This window comes from Musca domestica, unplaced genomic scaffold (genome assembly GCF_030504385.1).
Source record: "Musca domestica strain aabys unplaced genomic scaffold, Musca_domestica.polishedcontigs.V.1.1 7, whole genome shotgun sequence".
NCBI classification, from domain to species: domain Eukaryota; kingdom Metazoa; phylum Arthropoda; class Insecta; order Diptera; family Muscidae; genus Musca; species Musca domestica.
The window spans coordinates 9096846-9114387 of NW_026712383.1; the positions used below are offsets into that span (position 1 = coordinate 9096846).

The window sequence follows — 17542 nt, forward strand, 5'->3', positions numbered from 1 at the left end:
CTCCCAAAGATTTAAGATCTTGATGTGGGATATCATCAGTTCGTCCACGGCCAACTGTAATATATATATTTTTCGTTAAGGTTGATGTTGTTATTGTTGTCATTTTATATGATACTACGACACTTTATTATACGGTTCGCAATTCCGGTTTTTCTTTCTATTGTTGGTTGTCAAAAATCATTGATTTTGACCATCATAAATATGAAGCTAGATGGGCAGTATTGCAACAGGATGCTGCAAGCATTTCCAAAAACCAACATTGCCATAGACGCCATTCATGGCCAAATGATGTGGTTATTCATCAAAATATATGTTCATAAATGTGTGTGTAAATTTTCAAATCATAGTTGACTCCAGCTTTATCACATGATACATGACATGCGTTTGTAATAGAAATTTTTCTACGCCTCCCAAACAATTTTCCATTCAATTCAATATGAGGTCAGGGGAAATCAGAGTATTTTTCAATATTCCAGGCTTTTAATAAGTTAATTTTAGAATCGTGGTGTTATTGCAGTTTTCAGAGAAAATCCAATATGTTGTGTCGCCAACGAGTAAGCATGGCCATCAAATTCAATATGCAATAATGTGCAAAAAAATATGGCCATTAAATTGTGTCCATGTGTATGCGTATGTGGCAAAATGCTCTGTAAAGTAATTACTGGTGGCCAAAATTTGGCAATAAAATAAAATGAATAAATTTTGATATATAAAAACAGGTTAGACGAGAAAAAATATATTTTAACTAGAAGTGAATATAAACGACTGAACTAGTAAATGCCAACTTAATGAATAAAGTCAGCACCAATTGGTGATGGACCATTCGTTTTATATCCTCCACCATACATACCATGGAGGGTATATTAAGTTCGTCATTTCGTATGTAACTCATCGAAATAATAATTTTAGATCCAACAATGTATACATATTCTTGATAAGCGTTAAATTCTTCGATAATTTTGCCTTGTCCGTCCGTTTGCCTGTCCGTCATCAATATCGTATATCCCCCATATATCGGGATCTTCCGATATTCGGTATTTAACAGAATATTTAATGGATTTTATGTTTTTTTGAAAATTCCTAATTCGTTCCAAATGGTGGAGATTATTCAAAGTTCGTCCCGGCCGAACTAACTGCTTTTTTACTTGTCTCTTGTCTTCCCATAAATTCTCGTAACATTTTATTGTTTGTTTTTGCGTAAAACAACTGTTGTTACATTTTACATTTCCTCTGGTAATGGCATTGGTTGGTTTTTGTTTTTTCAATTAGTATTTTAATTTTTCACTGCTGCAATTTTATAGTGTGTATGTGAAATGCTATGTTCAATTATAATTGACGCGGTCCAATAGCAATACCGGAAGGAAACGGTAATTTTCACTCAACAAACTTGCAAAAAAATAACACAGCTATTGTTTTGTATTTGTTATGTTAGAAAAAATAATACTCGATTTTTGTTTCAATGATGTATCTGAATACCACACTGAAGAACAATAGAAGTTACAATTGCAATTTTACAGCAGAGGATATGTTACATGTATGAACGAACATATATCTTTCTCACTCATTTCAATAAGTTCATGAACTTTTTTGCTTCAACTTTTCGGGAAGAGTTTTAAGGTATTATCAAAACTGTTAAACAAAAACCACTTTCCTATCTCTAACCAGTAAAGAAAGTCTTTAAGTCGGGCGGGGCCGACTCTATGATACCCTACACCACTTTGCTAATTAAGTAGAGCTCCACATAACAATTAAAAGTTTTTATGGGAGAATTCAATCATACACGCTATGATAATAATTATAACTTAAAGTTCAAATAACTTAAAGTCGGCCCCGCCCGACTTTATGATACCCTACACCACTTTGCTAATTAAGTAGAGCTCCACATAACAATTAAAAGTTTTTATGGGAGAATTCAATCATACACGCTATGATAATAATTATAACTTAAAGTTCAAAGGACTAAATATGCCGAAGCATTTGTGTCTTTTAAATTCGGAATTGTATTGCCCATTTGGTGCACAATTAATTTGAAATCGGATAAAGCTATATATGGGAGCTATATCCAAATCTGAACCGATCTCGATAAAATTTGGTAAAGATATTTCTGAGCTGTATTTGATATATTTCCCTGAATATCGTTGTTACGGAGTGCATATTACGGTTTTGGGTAACAAATATAACAAATCGGATGAACAGTATATATGGGAGCTATAGCTATATCTGAACCGATCTTCACCAAATTTGACATACTAGCTTCTAGACTCAATTCGGTCGTAAGTGCCAAATTCCATCCCATTTGGACAAATATTAAACGTTTGGTGCACAATAAAAGGTAAATCGGGCGAAGTTATATATGGGAACTATATCCAAATCTGAACCGATCTCGATAAAATTTAACAAATGTATTTCTGAGCTGTATTTGATATATTTCCCCAAATATTGTTGTTGCATAGTGCATATTACGGCGGCGGTGGACAAAAATAACAAATCGGATGAACAATATATATGGGAGCTATAGCTATATCTGAACTGATTTCGATCAAATTTGGCATACATATTTTCAGGCCTAATTTGGGTGCATATGTAAAATTCCATACCAATCGGGCTGATATTACACGTTTGGTGCACAATAAAAGGCAAATCGAACGAAGATATATATGGGAGCTATATCTAAATTTTGACCGATTATCTCCAATTTCAACAGGGTTCGTCCTTGGGTCAAACAAAAGATCTTTGCAAAATTTCATCTGGATCGGGCAACAAATGCGACCTGTACTTTGTTTACAAAAATACATGGACAGACGGACGGACGGACATGCATAAATCGAATCAGAATGTGATTCTATCCAGATCATCAAAAGGAACTATGGGTCAATCTCGTTTCCCTTTGCCTGTTACAAACAAATGCACAAAGACATAATACCCTGACCACCTTGTGGTGTAGGGTATAAAAATGCTGCATATTTTTATACCCTACACCAAAACGTGGTCAGGGTATTATGTCTTTGTGCATTTGTTTGTAACAGGCAAAAGGAAACGAGATAGACCCATAGTTTCTTTTGATGATCTGCATAGAATCACATTCTGAGTCGATTTATGAATGTCCGTCCGTCTTTCCGCATATTTTTTTGCTGCATATTTTTATACCCTACACCAAAACGTGGTCAGGGTATTATGTCTTTGTGCATTTGTTTGTAACAGACAAAAGGAAACGAGATAGACCCATAGTTTCTTTTGATGATCTGCATAGAATCACATTCTGAGTCGATTTATGCATGTCCGTCCGTCTTTCCGTCTGTCTATGTATTTTTGTAAACAAAGTACAGTTCGCATTTATTGCCCTATCCAGATGAATTTTTGCACAAATCATTTGTTTGGCCCAAGTACGAACCCTATTGAAATTGGAGATAATCGGTCAAAATTTAGATATAGCTCCCATATATATCTTCGTCCGATTTGCTTTTTATTGTGCACCAAACGAATAGTATGGAATTGTGTACGTACGATCAGATTGGGCCTGAAAATAAGTATGCCAAATTCGATCGAAATCGGTTCAGATGTAGCTATAGCTCCCATATATATTGTTCATCCGATTTGTTATTTTTGTCCACCGCCGCCGTAATATGCACTCTGCAACAATAGAATTTGGGGAAATATATGAAATACAGCTCAGAAATGCATTTGCTAAATTTTATCGAGATCGGTTCAGATTTGGATATAGCTCCCATATATAACTTCGCCCGATTTACCTTTTATTGTGCACCAAACGTCTAATATTTGTCCAAATAGGATGGAATTTGGCACTTACGACCGGATTGAGTCTAGAAGCTAGTATGTCAAATTTGGTGAAGATCGGTTCAGATATAGCTATAGCTTCCATATATATTATTCATCCGATTTGTTATATTTGTTACCCACTACCGATATTCAGGGAAATATATCAAATACAGCTCAGAAATATCTTTGCCAAATTTTATCGAGATCGGTTCAGATTTGGATATATCTCCCATATATATCTTTATCCGATTTCAAATTAAGTGTGCACCAAATGGGCAATACAAGTCCGAATTTAAAAGATACATATGCTTCGGCATATTTAGTCCTTTGAACTTTAAATTATAATTATAATCATAGCGTGTATGATTGAATTTTCCCATAAAAATTTTTAATTGTTATGTGGAGCTCTACTAAATTAGCATAGTGGTGTAGGGTATCATAAAGTCGGCCCCGGCCGACTTTAAGACTTTTTTTTACTGGTTTTTTAAGTGGGTACAACGTTTTCATCCAAATTCTCCTGTTATAAAATTCAATGGTTGACCTTAGGATCCAAGGCAAAAAACGACATAAGAAACCATTTATATGTAAGTTGATCACATGTGTTTAGTTCTATTTACAGTCCATTGCCATGCCTCTTCAACCCATTCACAGTAATTGGAAGCGCACGCTCATTGTCATAGGCAAGACCTTGGTAATTTTTATATAGAGTAGGAATTGTGTCCAATGTTTTTCAACACTTTTTTCTGGCTTGTTTACTTTGGTAGTGTTTGTTGGTTACAACTTTTGCGTAATATGATGCTCTGTTTGGCTTAAAGGCTTTATGACTTTTAATGATTTGCAGGTTGTAGTTGTGAGTGTAACAATTTTGGCCATCCAAGTAAGGATAATTTACCAGAATTCGTGTCATTATGGAATTTACCATAACAACCGCACTAAAAAAAGTAATGGTTATGATGTGGCTATCAACGTTTTCCTTTTCCTACCTCATTTAAATTGTAAAGAACCCATAGTTCCTTTTGATGATCTGCATAGAATCACATTCTGAGTCGATTTATGCATGTCCGTCCGTCCGTATGTCCGTCCGTCTGTCCATGTATTTTTGTAAACAAGGCACAGTTTGCATTTATTGCCCTATCCAGATGAAATTTTGCACAAATCATTTGTTTGGCCCAAGCACGAACCCCATTGAAATTGGACAAAATCGGTCAAAATGTAGATATAGCTCCCATATATATCTTCGTCCGATTTGCCTTTTATTGTGCACCAAACGTGTAATATCAGCCCGAATGGTATGGAATTTTGCATATACACCCAAATTAGGCCTAAAAATAAGTATGCCAAATTTGATCGAAATCTGTTCAGATATAGCTATAGCTCCCATATATATTGTTCATCCGATTTGTTATTTTTGTCCTCCGCAGCCGTAATATGCACTCTGTAAAAACAATATTATGGGAAATATATCAAATAGAGCTCAGAAATACATTTGCTAAATTTTATCGAGATCGGTTCAGATTTGGATATAGTTTCGTCCGATTTATTTTTGATTGTGCACAAAACGTCTAATATTTACCCAAATGGAATTTGGCACTTATGACCGAATTGAGTCTCGAAGTAGTCTAGAAGCTAGTATGTCAAATTTGGTGAAGATCGGTTCAGATAAAGCTATAGCTCCCATATATACTGTTCATCCGATTTGTTATATTTGTTACCCACAGCCGTAATATGCACTCCGTAAAAACGATATTCAGGGAAATATATCAAATACAATACAGAAATATCTTTGCCAAATTTTATCGAGATCGGTTCCGATTTGGATATAGCTTCCATATATATTTTTATCCGATTGCAAATTAATTGTGCAATTGTCCGAATTTAGAAGATAGGGTATCATAAAGTCGGCCCCGCCCGACTTTAAGAATTTCTTTACTGGTTTTGGTTTGTAGTGGGTAATTGTTTGTGTGTGATTAGACCAATTGTCTATGAATGACCTTGAGTGTTGACATTGTGTTTGGTTAATGGTAAGAAGGAACATGTGTATATTATGCTATAAATTGACATAGTCTCTATTTTCGACTATATGATACCTTTCATATTTACTCTTTAGTTGATGACATAGATTTTTTTGGGGTACACTAAACGGTGAATGCACTAGAGAAGGAAAAGCATCGCTAATTTATTCTAGGCATTTTCAATAAAAACCAGTATGGAGGTTTAAAAGTTGGACGGGCCGACCTTATGATACCCTAAACCGCTATGCATGTGTTGTAAAACTACCGGTAACAAAAATAAATCAATCTGAATTTTGGGAACGGAGTATCAACATATGTCGTATTTGGTACCAGGACAAATACAGTTGAATGTGCAAAAATCCATCTGATATTAATATTTAGTGCACAATAACCGTATATCATTGTTTAAATCGAATAAAACTGATATATGGGTGCTATAGCTATAACAGAAGAATTTTCACCAAATTTGCCTCTAGGCTCGATTAGATCGTAGGTGCCACAATTCACTCTATTTGGGCTGATATTAGCCATTTGGTGCAAAATAAACCTAAAATCGGATAAAGATATGTATGGGAGCTATATCCAAATCTGAACCGATCTTGATAACATTTGGCAGAGGTATTTCTGAGCTGTATCTGACATCTGGTACAAATTATCATTGATGTGGAGGGCATAATACGAATGTGGGAACTAAAAGAGCTATAGCTATATCTGAACTACCAAATTTAACATACTTACGGTTTGCATCGTCTACCACCTTCAAATGTCAACACTACCCACCCAGAAGTGTCCCACATACCAATATTATAAATTTCCATCTCCATCCGTTCACACTAAACCTAATTTAGTTCTGTTCTTATACATTCCACTCATTCCCAAAAAAATCTGTTGCGTAGCAGTGAAAATAAACAAGATAAAGATTTTTAAATATAGATATTAGAATTTTTAAATAATAAAAATGGCGGTTTTATTGAATATAATTCGAATAAATAATATTATTTGCCTCTTGAACAAAGGGTGTTGTGAGGTGATGTTAATTGCACGAAGATCTGAAAAAAAGAAAGAGAAAGTGTAGAGCAGGCCTAGATGTCAACTTTAATCTCTATAATTTGTCATCACTATCTTTGAACGAAACTTCAAAGTTGAATAAAAAAGATATTTGAAAAATTTAAGAAAACAACCAAAGAGTTGTATTTTTTAAGAATTCAAACTAAATTGAACTTAGGCAACATTTTTTGTATTAACCCTACTTCCATAACTTAATTCTTATACTAACTGTCAAGATGGTGCTTTCTAGTCATTCCATAGAGCTCCTTTCTTTTGACTAATACATTTTTTTAACTTTAAGTGTAGTATTGTTCGAACTTCAAAAAAAACGGAGCTATAATCACCCCTACACACCAACATTTACTTACATACAAAATTTCAAGATTCCCTCCTAAGCCTTTTCCCCTGGGAGTTGATGAATCAGTTAGTCACTTATCATAATCACATAGCACTTCCTTTTTATACCCTCCACCTTGGAAAGGAGGGTATATTAACTTTGTCATTCCGTTTGTAACATCCTTAAATATTCGTCTTAGACCCCATAAAGTACATATTTTCCTAATCAGCATAAAATTCTAAGTCGGTGGCGAAACATTGCATGTATGGGTCCATGATTTGATATAGCACCCATATAACGGTACCTCCCGATATTCGATAATTTGATGATTTTTGCCACATTTTTTCACGGATTTGTCTGAAAATTGGTATTTGTTAGTCATAATGGATTTCAGCTCCGGTGGCGAAACATTGCATGCATGGGTCCATGATTTGATATAGCACCCATATAACGGTACATCCCGATATTCGGTATTTTGATGGTTTTTGCCACATTTTTTACTGAGTTGTCTAAAAATTGGTATTTGTGGGTCATAATGGGTCATAGTTTGTGTAGCGAAACTTTGTAATTATAGGTCCACGTATTTGTGGGTCATAATGGGTCATAGTTTGTGTAGCGAAACTTTGTAATTATAGGTCCACGTTTTGGTCCCCATATAACGGTACCTCCCGATATTCGGCATTTTAGCGGTTTTTGGCACATTTCTTCTAATGTTTCTTTTATCCTAAGGTGGAGGGTATTAAAAGTTTGGCCGGGCCGAACTTAATATTTTTTTACTTGTTATACCCTATGTATGGAGTAGGGAGGGTATATTAAGTTCGTTATTCCGTATGTAACTCATCGAAATAATAATTGTTGACCTAACAACGTATATATTCTTGATCAGCGTAAGATTCTAAGACGATTTAGAATTCCAAGTTTCTGGTGGATGGAGCTTTTTTTTTAGATGACAGATTTTTCAAGTAGTTCATATATCACTATAGACTAAACACAATTTTTTACTGCGGTCAAGCACAACCGGCAAAATGAGCGATCTCAAACGTTCGTTGTCACTGGTAAGCAGAACGATCGTTGTTGTGTACTCGCGCTCGCTTGTGATGTGTGTGCGAACATTTGCTTCACGAACATTCGTTTAGTAAAAAAATTATCGCGTTAAAATATAATCGCAAAATGAGCTGATGCACCCTTTGTTAAAGACATTTTTACCGGAATTGTTTCAAGGTTCGTATTTAAAGTTCGTAATAGGTACTACAGCCTATGATAACAAATTGTATTTGCAAGACCACGTCTTCGTATAGCCCCCATAAAACGATTTTTCGTTGAGATCTTTTTTTGGCGGACGTTTTTGGAAATTTTTCGAGCTCCTTCCAACTGAAATTATTTGCTTTTTACTTGTAAGTTCAAAAATTGTTGTTAGCGCTTAAAAGTATGCTACAAAATGCTAAAAGCAAATATGAATAGCTCACTTCAAATATGCCTCTAACAAGATGTGTGAACAGACCGTTAAAGGACCAATATCATCTTATACGAAGTGTTAAAAGCATGTGTAAAGTTAGTTGTTATACCCTACACCATACATAGTATGGAGGGTATATTAAGTTCGTCATTCCGTTTGTAACTCATCGAAATAATCATTTTAGACCCAACAAAGTATATATATTCTTGATCAGCGTAAAATTCTAAGACGATTTAGCCCTGTCCGTCCGTCTGCCCGTCTGTTGTAATCACGCTACAGTCTAAACGAATTTTTCAACGGAATTGTCTGAAAATCCACACAAGGAGTTCCTTGTGGGTACTTTATACCTCGGCAGAGAATTATCTATATAGGTCCACGACATCGTATAGCCCCCATATAACGGTACCCTCGATATTCGGTATTTTGATGATTTTAGCCACATTTTTCAACGGAAATTGTACACAAGGGGTTTTTGTGAGCACTTTACCCCACCACCAAAATGTATTTATCATTGGAGAAAGGTAATGCTCGGAAGACCATAGATTTGGAAGGAGCCACCAATACTATTCAATTCCCCTGGTTATTGACTGGGGATATTCTTTCCAGGGGTTATTAAAAAAAACATCTCCCTTTAAAGTACTTCTTTATGCCCAAACGACGATCGCATGCTCAATATAGGAAGAAACAAAGGAAACTAGCATGTCTTTGGTATTTCTTTAAGTCTTACAACAGCACTTATAAATATTTCCAAGTTTTATTCACATATATTTATTTTATATTCAACCTTTTAAAACTCAACTTTCGCCTTGCCGTTCAAGCAATCCCCATAGGATAATTTTCAAATTTCCGCAATGCGATATTGGCACATAGAACAAACGCTGTACCTTTGTACTATCAATTGCTGAGATATCTAAACCACTTACTTAATGGCTTTAATTAATATTCTATAAGAGTCTGCAATATGCTCTTCAATTAAGAAGCGAACTTTTCTTTTAGCTTTAAACTAATTAGTAATATTTAACTCTTAACTAATTAATCACTTTGCTAAATATTTAAGCCGAAGGAAAAAACATCATAAATTCTTTAGGTAATCCCTCTCTAAAAAATATTTGATTTGACCGGAACATCATCAAAGAAGACAAACAAATTGCAGCTCATTACCAAGGCAAGCAATCAAACAACTGATGATGCCGGAAAATCATTAGCTTCTCTTCGCTGATTTAATAAAAATCATGATTCTCATTATCATCGTCGACATTATTATAAACTTTATTTTCGTTTCACAATTGCGATTGCTGGTGTCATTGAACATTTATTAAGTTTCATTTTGGCAATGCAAACACAATAACAAAGACTCTAGCACCACCAACAGTTGTAGCAGCATCTACATCAATATTGGAGCCAGTAGACAACACCGACGACAATAGCAATGATTGTGATAATATTGGCATAGTTACTACCATCATCGAAGGACCCATAAAATCGACAACGTTTATTACAATGTTTATTTTATGAGAAATTTAAATTTTATAGAAAAGCGATTTATTTCTTTCTTATTGCATACCCAGTCCATTCTTCTGCTTCTACTTCTCTAGAAGTAGAAGTTTTTCAAGGATTTTAAAGTAAGAAAGAAAAATAAAATAAATGCTGTTCTTAGTAAAGGCAATATTGTAAAAATCATATTTAAGAAGAAACATATAAAAGCGAATGAAAACACTGATTAAAAAACAATTACCAATAAATTGGGTTGTAAATTGATAACGAACGCAATGTTGGTAGAACATATAATATGACAGAAAATAAACATTATTTATGTGGTGCTATAGTTCATCTGAATGGGCTAGATATTTTCAAAAGGCTGCTTTACACACCATGTAAATCACATGTAGAGATAATTTATTGCATGTATGTTTAGCATTTTCGCTCATACAGGTCAAAGTCTATATTCGGTATTTTGACGATTTTAGCCACATTTTTCAATGAAATTGTCTGAAATTCTACACATTTACATTTTTTTTACCGGAATTGTTTCAAATTTCGCATTTAAATTTCGTAATGGGTAGTACAATCTATGACAAAAATTTGCGTATTCAATCTCACGTCTTCGTATAGCCCCCCATGTTTGGTATTTTGACAATTTTAGCCACCCTTTTCAATGGAATTGCCTCTATTTATAGGTCCCCGATATAGAAGAGACCCCATATAACGGTACGTCCCGATATTCGGTATTTTGATGATTTTAAGAAAATTATTCACCAGAATTGTTTCAAATTTCGTATTTAAAGCTCGTAATGGGTACTACAACCTATGGCGAATAATAGTCTAGACCTACATACATAGGTCTGCGTCTTCATATAAGCCACATATAACAGCACCACATATAAGGTCAACGATAACGTATATTCCCCATGTGAACCTCCCGCTATTCGGGAGGTTTTTCCGGTTTTAACCGGAATTGTTTTAAATTTTAAATTTCGTAATGGGTACTACAGTCTATGACAAAATATTGCGTATGCAGGTTCACATCTTCGTATAGCCCCCATATAACGGTTTTATTTTGAGCTGTATTTTTCGAAGGAATTTTTGGAAATTTTTCAGATGCCTTCAAAACGATGGACAGTATTCCAAGTCTGCCCGGACTTATTGCTTCTTTACTTGTCAAGCAATTATTTTTAGATTGAATGTTATGGTTGCTGGCACTATCAACATTTTCGTCTCAAAGACATATTCAAAATTTCACTTTTAACTATAACACATATTGTTAAAAGAATTTAAGTTTTACTACCTGAGTATTCATTGCCACTCTCAAAGTTTTTTCCATAATATTGAACAAAAATGTGTGCCCGTGTTTCAAAATGTCACTTAAACCTTTAAAATACGGCAAGTATGGAGGTACCTTTATATGGGAGTTTTGCTAAACAGGAGAACTTTTTGATATTATAAGCAAATGTATGAATTCTTTTTTTTTTTCAAAATTTTGAAAATCATTTATATCGTGGGTTATATGCGGGTTTTATCAAAAACATGTGAAATATTGAAAATATTGAACATGACATTTTGTTATCCTAACCAAACATTTCAGCAAAATCGATTGAAAAAATTTAGTAAAAATTAATGAAATTAAAATCGGTAGCAGGGTATTAAGGAAGCTATATCAAGTTGTGGATAAATATCATACTTTTGTGCAAGAAAACCAAATGTTAAATTACAGTCCATTTTAATTAAACATGTTAATAAAATCTTCAAGTTTCTTTAAATCAGAGGGAACCATTATTATGCCTAAACATGGATCAATATTCACAAATTTTTGATTACATTATTATACCTTCCACCATAGTATGGAGGGTATATTAAATTTAACGACGACAGTCCCGCTGACTGTCTGTCTCTCCGCCCGTCCGCTTACATAGCCCATTTCCGTCTGCCCGTCTGTGAAAATCACTCTAGGTTCCGAACGAATTGAAATGGATTGATTACATTTGACTCTAATGTGTGCTTCACCTGCAGCACTTTTGGTATTGAAAATGGGCTACGTAGGTCCACGTTTAGTAACAGCCCCCATATAACTGTGACTCCTACATTCGGTATATTGATGATAATAGCGACATTGTTCACCGAAATTGTTTTAAATTTCGGAATGATAGTTCGTAATGGGTACTACAATCTACGACAGAAAATTGTTGGTCTTCATATAGCCCCAAACATGTTTAAAATTTAGAATTTGAAGTTCGTAATGGGTACTACAGCCTATAACAAATGATTGCATGTGCTATTTCAAGTCATACATTCGATATGTTTAATGCATTATTCTCCGGATCTGTTTCAAATTTTGTATCTGAAATTCGTGATAGAAAATTTCATGGTCCAAGTCATCGTGTAGCCCCCATATAACCGTACCTTTCTATATTCGTTTTTTTTTTTTTTTTTTTTTTGTTTTTTGAGTATTCAAGCGACGTTCTTCTCTGGAATTGTTTTAAATATCGTATGTACAGTTCGTAACGGGTACTACAGCCTGTGATGATTTTAGCGAAGATTTCGTATTTGAAGGTCCCAAACAGGTCCAGGTCTACGTACAGCCCCTATACTCGATATTGCTTTTTCTAGCGATATTATTCACCGAAAATGTTACAAATTTTGTATTTGAAATTCCTATTGGGTTCTTCAGGCTATGACAGAAAATTGTCGGTACCTCCCTATATTCGACATTTTGATGATTTTAGTTACATTATTTCAAATGTATAAAATTTCGTATTTGCATTTCGTAATGGGTACTACACCCTGTGACAGAAAGTTGACTATAAAGGTCCACGCCTTCGTATGCGTCCCTAATTATCGGTAATCCTTATATTTGGTATTTTGTAAGAATGATGAATGTTAATGTTAGAAAAAGATGATCAAGAATTATTCTTCACATTAGACGATATAACTCCTCCTTTCAATTTACCAATTTCCTTTAGATTTCTCTTAGATGAACTGATCTGAAAAACGTATTTTTTTATTTTTATTCATTGAGGCATAAACTAAACATTTGTACTTTCCCAGGGCTCTTGAGCAAATTTATCATTTCTTTCGATATTTGGGTATGCGACTATCTGGTATATAACAATGAATACTCAAAGGTTTGGACAATTTCTAGGTTAAAGGACTACCTTAATTTAGTTTATGCGAAGTGCATTGTCTAGGGGATAAGACATTGAGAGTACTTATAATGTAGATTATTTTTTTATTTAAATGTTTTTAAGTTCAGTTATGCTTAAAAATTTACATCGTACGAAATACGCGCTTCACATTCTTCAAATTTAATGGAAAACTTTGTTCATAATTATTTTTCAAATATGTGGCATTGGTATCACCTGCAGCAAATTAAAACAAACATATTTCATTATACCATTCAGGTGGTGAACAATTTTCCATAAATGATGATTTAATAACATATTACGCAATAAACACATATTTAAAGTGCATTCATGTGTGAACATCAAGTGTGTAAATAAAGTAGTCCGTTTATAGTCCGTTCCCGTCAAACGATTACAGTGGTAACAGTTTTACACAAGTGAAAATACTGCTGAAAATACAATTTGTTACATATTTAAAAAATGTTATTTATTTATTTTATACGTTATTATTTTTTTAACAAAATTTTGTCGATATTATTTATAGCTGTTGTGCATTTTGTGAATTATATAAACGATTTCGTTTGATGGAGATGGATTCTTTGTCAGTGTGTGTGTTATTACGATGCAAAATGCTATATTTATGTGGCAGCCGAAGCAATGGATCAAGCTTCAAAGAACAGCAACATTTGTGTATATATGTGGGTGTTTAACATGGTATATGAGATTTTTACATAAGTATTTAACAAACAATATGTGCAGTACATACTCATGAAATGAAACAATAAAAAATAAATACACTCAAGAAAATAATTGTCTTCTTTTAATACCCCAAACCACATAGTGGTAAGGGTATCATGTCTTTGTGCATTTGTTTGTAACATGGAGAAGGAAGCGAAATAGACCCATAGTTACTCTCGAGAATCATCATAGAATAACTTTCTGTTTCGTTTTATGCTTGTAGTCCATCTGTCCACATATTTTTGTGAACAGAATACAGGCCTCATTTATAAAATTTTGCAACAAATTGTTGTTTGAACCAAGGACGAACCCTATTGAAATTTGTGAGATTCGGTTTGAATTTAGATATATCTCCCATATTTTGTTGTTGCAAAATGGTCAGGCTAAATCCCTTTATTGTTGTTTTTATAAAAACAACGTTTGTTTATTAGTGGAGAACGATAGTAATGTTTATCCTATCCAGGGGGTAAGGCAGGGAATACCTGGGTTTCGGAAAGAGCCACCAATACTCATCGGTTCCCTTGTTTTTTGTCTGGGATATTCTCCCCAGAAGTTATTTTAAAAACAAGTAAGCAAAGGCTATAGTAGTGCGGGGCCGACCATGTGATACCCTACAACACTACAACATGTTAGAAGCCCCTTTATGTCCAAATCCATTTTGGAAGATTTCGCATTTGCAACTATGCCCAGCTACTACCCTTAGCACTTTGAACAAGGACATTTGCCCACTCCGTTTTGCTGTTAGTTGTTTTGGTCCATTTTTCAGCTAAATATAACACTATGGTTATCCAAAATGCTAGAATTCTTCCCTGTCCTTATCCTCTTCTCCGGCGGGTATACTGGCTTCAATGGTGTGATCAGAAAATTTTTCGTTGTTTTTGGTTCATTAGAACCCCTAAATATTTTGCGATCATCTCAAAAAAAAGAGGATCGTCTGTATCTCCAAATTTAGACTCATCTTTATGATTTACTTGTCTACGATATTTGGCTATATTCGTCAACGAAATCAGCATAAAAAACAAGAAGTTCGCCTTTTATGTATTTCGGATATCGCCTGTAAATAATGTTGGTATTTCTCAAATAAAAGTGGTGCTCCATTCTATCCGATGTCCTAAACTCTAACTTTTGAACTCCGATGATCTAAACTCTAAAAAAAATTCTAAACGCCATTTCAAACCCTAAATATTATTCGATCATCTCCAAAAGCAATAGGGTTATATTCTGGCCCTAGTCCCACCTGCTTTCTAAATTTCCTAAAGATCGGACGATAATTGCGACCTGTAGAGTGATTACAAATTAACATGGACGAGACAGAGACATAGCTAGATCGACTCAGCTCGGCGAGATATGAAGATCCATACATACTTTCATATGTGGGTAATCAATATTTCGAGGTGTTACATAATTTTTGGCCCAATCAAACCTTTAATACCCCCAACACATAATGTTGTGGGGTATAATAACTTCTATGACAAAAAAACATATTTTACCCAAGTGGCGAGATCGTAAGCTCAATGGAAGAGGAACCAAAGAATTAAATAAAACTAAAATTCTTTTGGAAAAATCTTCTAAATCTTACAACCGCACTTATAAATATTTACATCTTCTCCACTTGCTTTCGCTTCCACCTGAACGAAGTAGCGTAACCATGTAAGTTGGTTTTGTCTGCGACAACAAAAACCCCTTCGTCGATCGTGCCTTGTCCAATAATATAAAACAGTGTTGGCTTGTTTGTTCGGGATACCATAGTATTTTGTAGTTGCAAAATGGTCAGGCTTAATCCCTTTATTGTTGTTTTTATAAAAACAACGTTTACCACGGGGTAAGGCAGGGAATACCTGGGTTTCGGAAAGAGTCACCAATCCTCATCAGTTCCCTTGTTTTTTGTTATTATTATTATTATTATTTTAAAAATAACTTCTATGAAAAAAACATTTTTTACCCAACTGACGAGATCGACCAATTTCAAGTTAATTGTGCACCAAATGGCCTATATCAGTCCAAATGGCCTGAATTTTAGCATTTCCAACTGAATTCAGTCCAGAAGCAAGTACGTCAAATTTGTTTCATATGTAGGGTTCGTGGGGAGACCACTAATCCTAATATTTAGGGGTTTTTGTCTCTTTGTTATTTTATTAAAATATCTTATATTATATCGTAGATATAACGAGACAGACGTTTCCGTCTAGAAACGTTTTTATCCACTTTATAATATTTTCAGTATCAAGGGTCAACACAGACACAAAATGTCCAATGCCGTCCACTTAATACTAGAGACTTTATAAAATAAAAGACGATGATATTCTTGTGTTTGATCCTTTATTTCCAAAAGCAACTCCAAGAATGACAAACTTAGCCTAATACGTGTACTTATATAGGCGAGATCATAAACACGTGGAATGATTAAAACATGAAAATGAGAGTGATTGAGTGTAAACAAAATAATCACAATAACAATATCACTTGTAAAAGAAAGAAAGAAAAACAATCACTCAATCTCTCATAGATATTTTACAATAATGTCAAAATAAACTCATTTCATTGAACTTATGCGAGAGCACTAGAGAACAATTAGAGCATCACTCAATAATCATCAACGAAATGCAGAAATGCAGTTACTTAACACAAAACAACATATTCTCTTATTCTTGGCATATAACAAAATTAATTATCTGAACACTCGAGCAAAATTACAGTTCAAGTTAATGTAAAATAATTGATGTTATAATAATAATGCAAACAAATCATGATATAAAATTAAATAACACATAAATATATAAATAATAATGGTGTGTCCGCTACACATATAATTTAGTGTTTAAGTCCTTTAAATTAGTAATATGCACTCCACAATAATGATATTTGATACAGAAATATCTCTGTCAAATTTTATCGAGATCGGATCTGATTTGGATATATGTCTCATATATATCTTTATCCGAATTCAGGTTTATTGTGCACCAAATGATTAATACCAATCCAAATGAATTGAATCTTGGCAAGTCCAACTGAAACAAACACTTCCAATTTTGTGAAAATCAGTTCAGATATAGCTATATTGCGATTTGGGGTTTTAAGTCCCTCATATGCTTAATATGCACTCAACAAAAATAATCTCTGGTACCAGATATCAGACACAGCTCAGAAATAAGTGATTAAAATTTTGTCAAGATCGGTTCAGATATAGCTCCAATATTTATCTTTATCCGTTTTCAGATGTATTGTGCATTAAATGGCTAATATCAGGCCAAATGGACCCAATTTTAGCACTTTGGATGGAATTCAGCCTAAAAGAAAGTGCTTCAAATGTTGGTAAAAATCGGTTCAGAGTTGGGTGTAATTCCCATACAATATGTTTCACCCGATTTGGTGTTAAAGTCCCTCACATGTGTAATATGAACATCAGATACAGCTCGAAAATACCTCTGTTCGGTTCAGATTATTATATAGCTTCGATCTACTTCTTCATTCGATTTTAAGGTAATTGTTCACCATATATGTAATAACAGCCCTAATTAGATTAATTTTTTCATATTAACTATTGTTATAATAACTATTT

The 17542-nt window shown here is 34.0% G+C and overlaps 1 long non-coding RNA gene across 4 annotated transcripts in view; it reads right to left on the reverse strand.

Annotated features, from left to right (window-relative positions):
- Positions 1-17542, reverse strand: part of LOC109614020 (uncharacterized) — a 44386-nt gene that overhangs the window by 15958 nt on the left and 10886 nt on the right. The window contains exon 3 of one of the 4 annotated variants that reach the window (XR_002195319.2): positions 6737-6838. The exons of the other annotated variants lie outside the window; for them this stretch is intronic. This is a non-coding gene — a long non-coding RNA (uncharacterized LOC109614020). Of the gene's footprint in view, positions 1-6736; positions 6839-17542 lie in introns of those variants that run through there. 4 annotated transcript variants of the gene reach the window in all.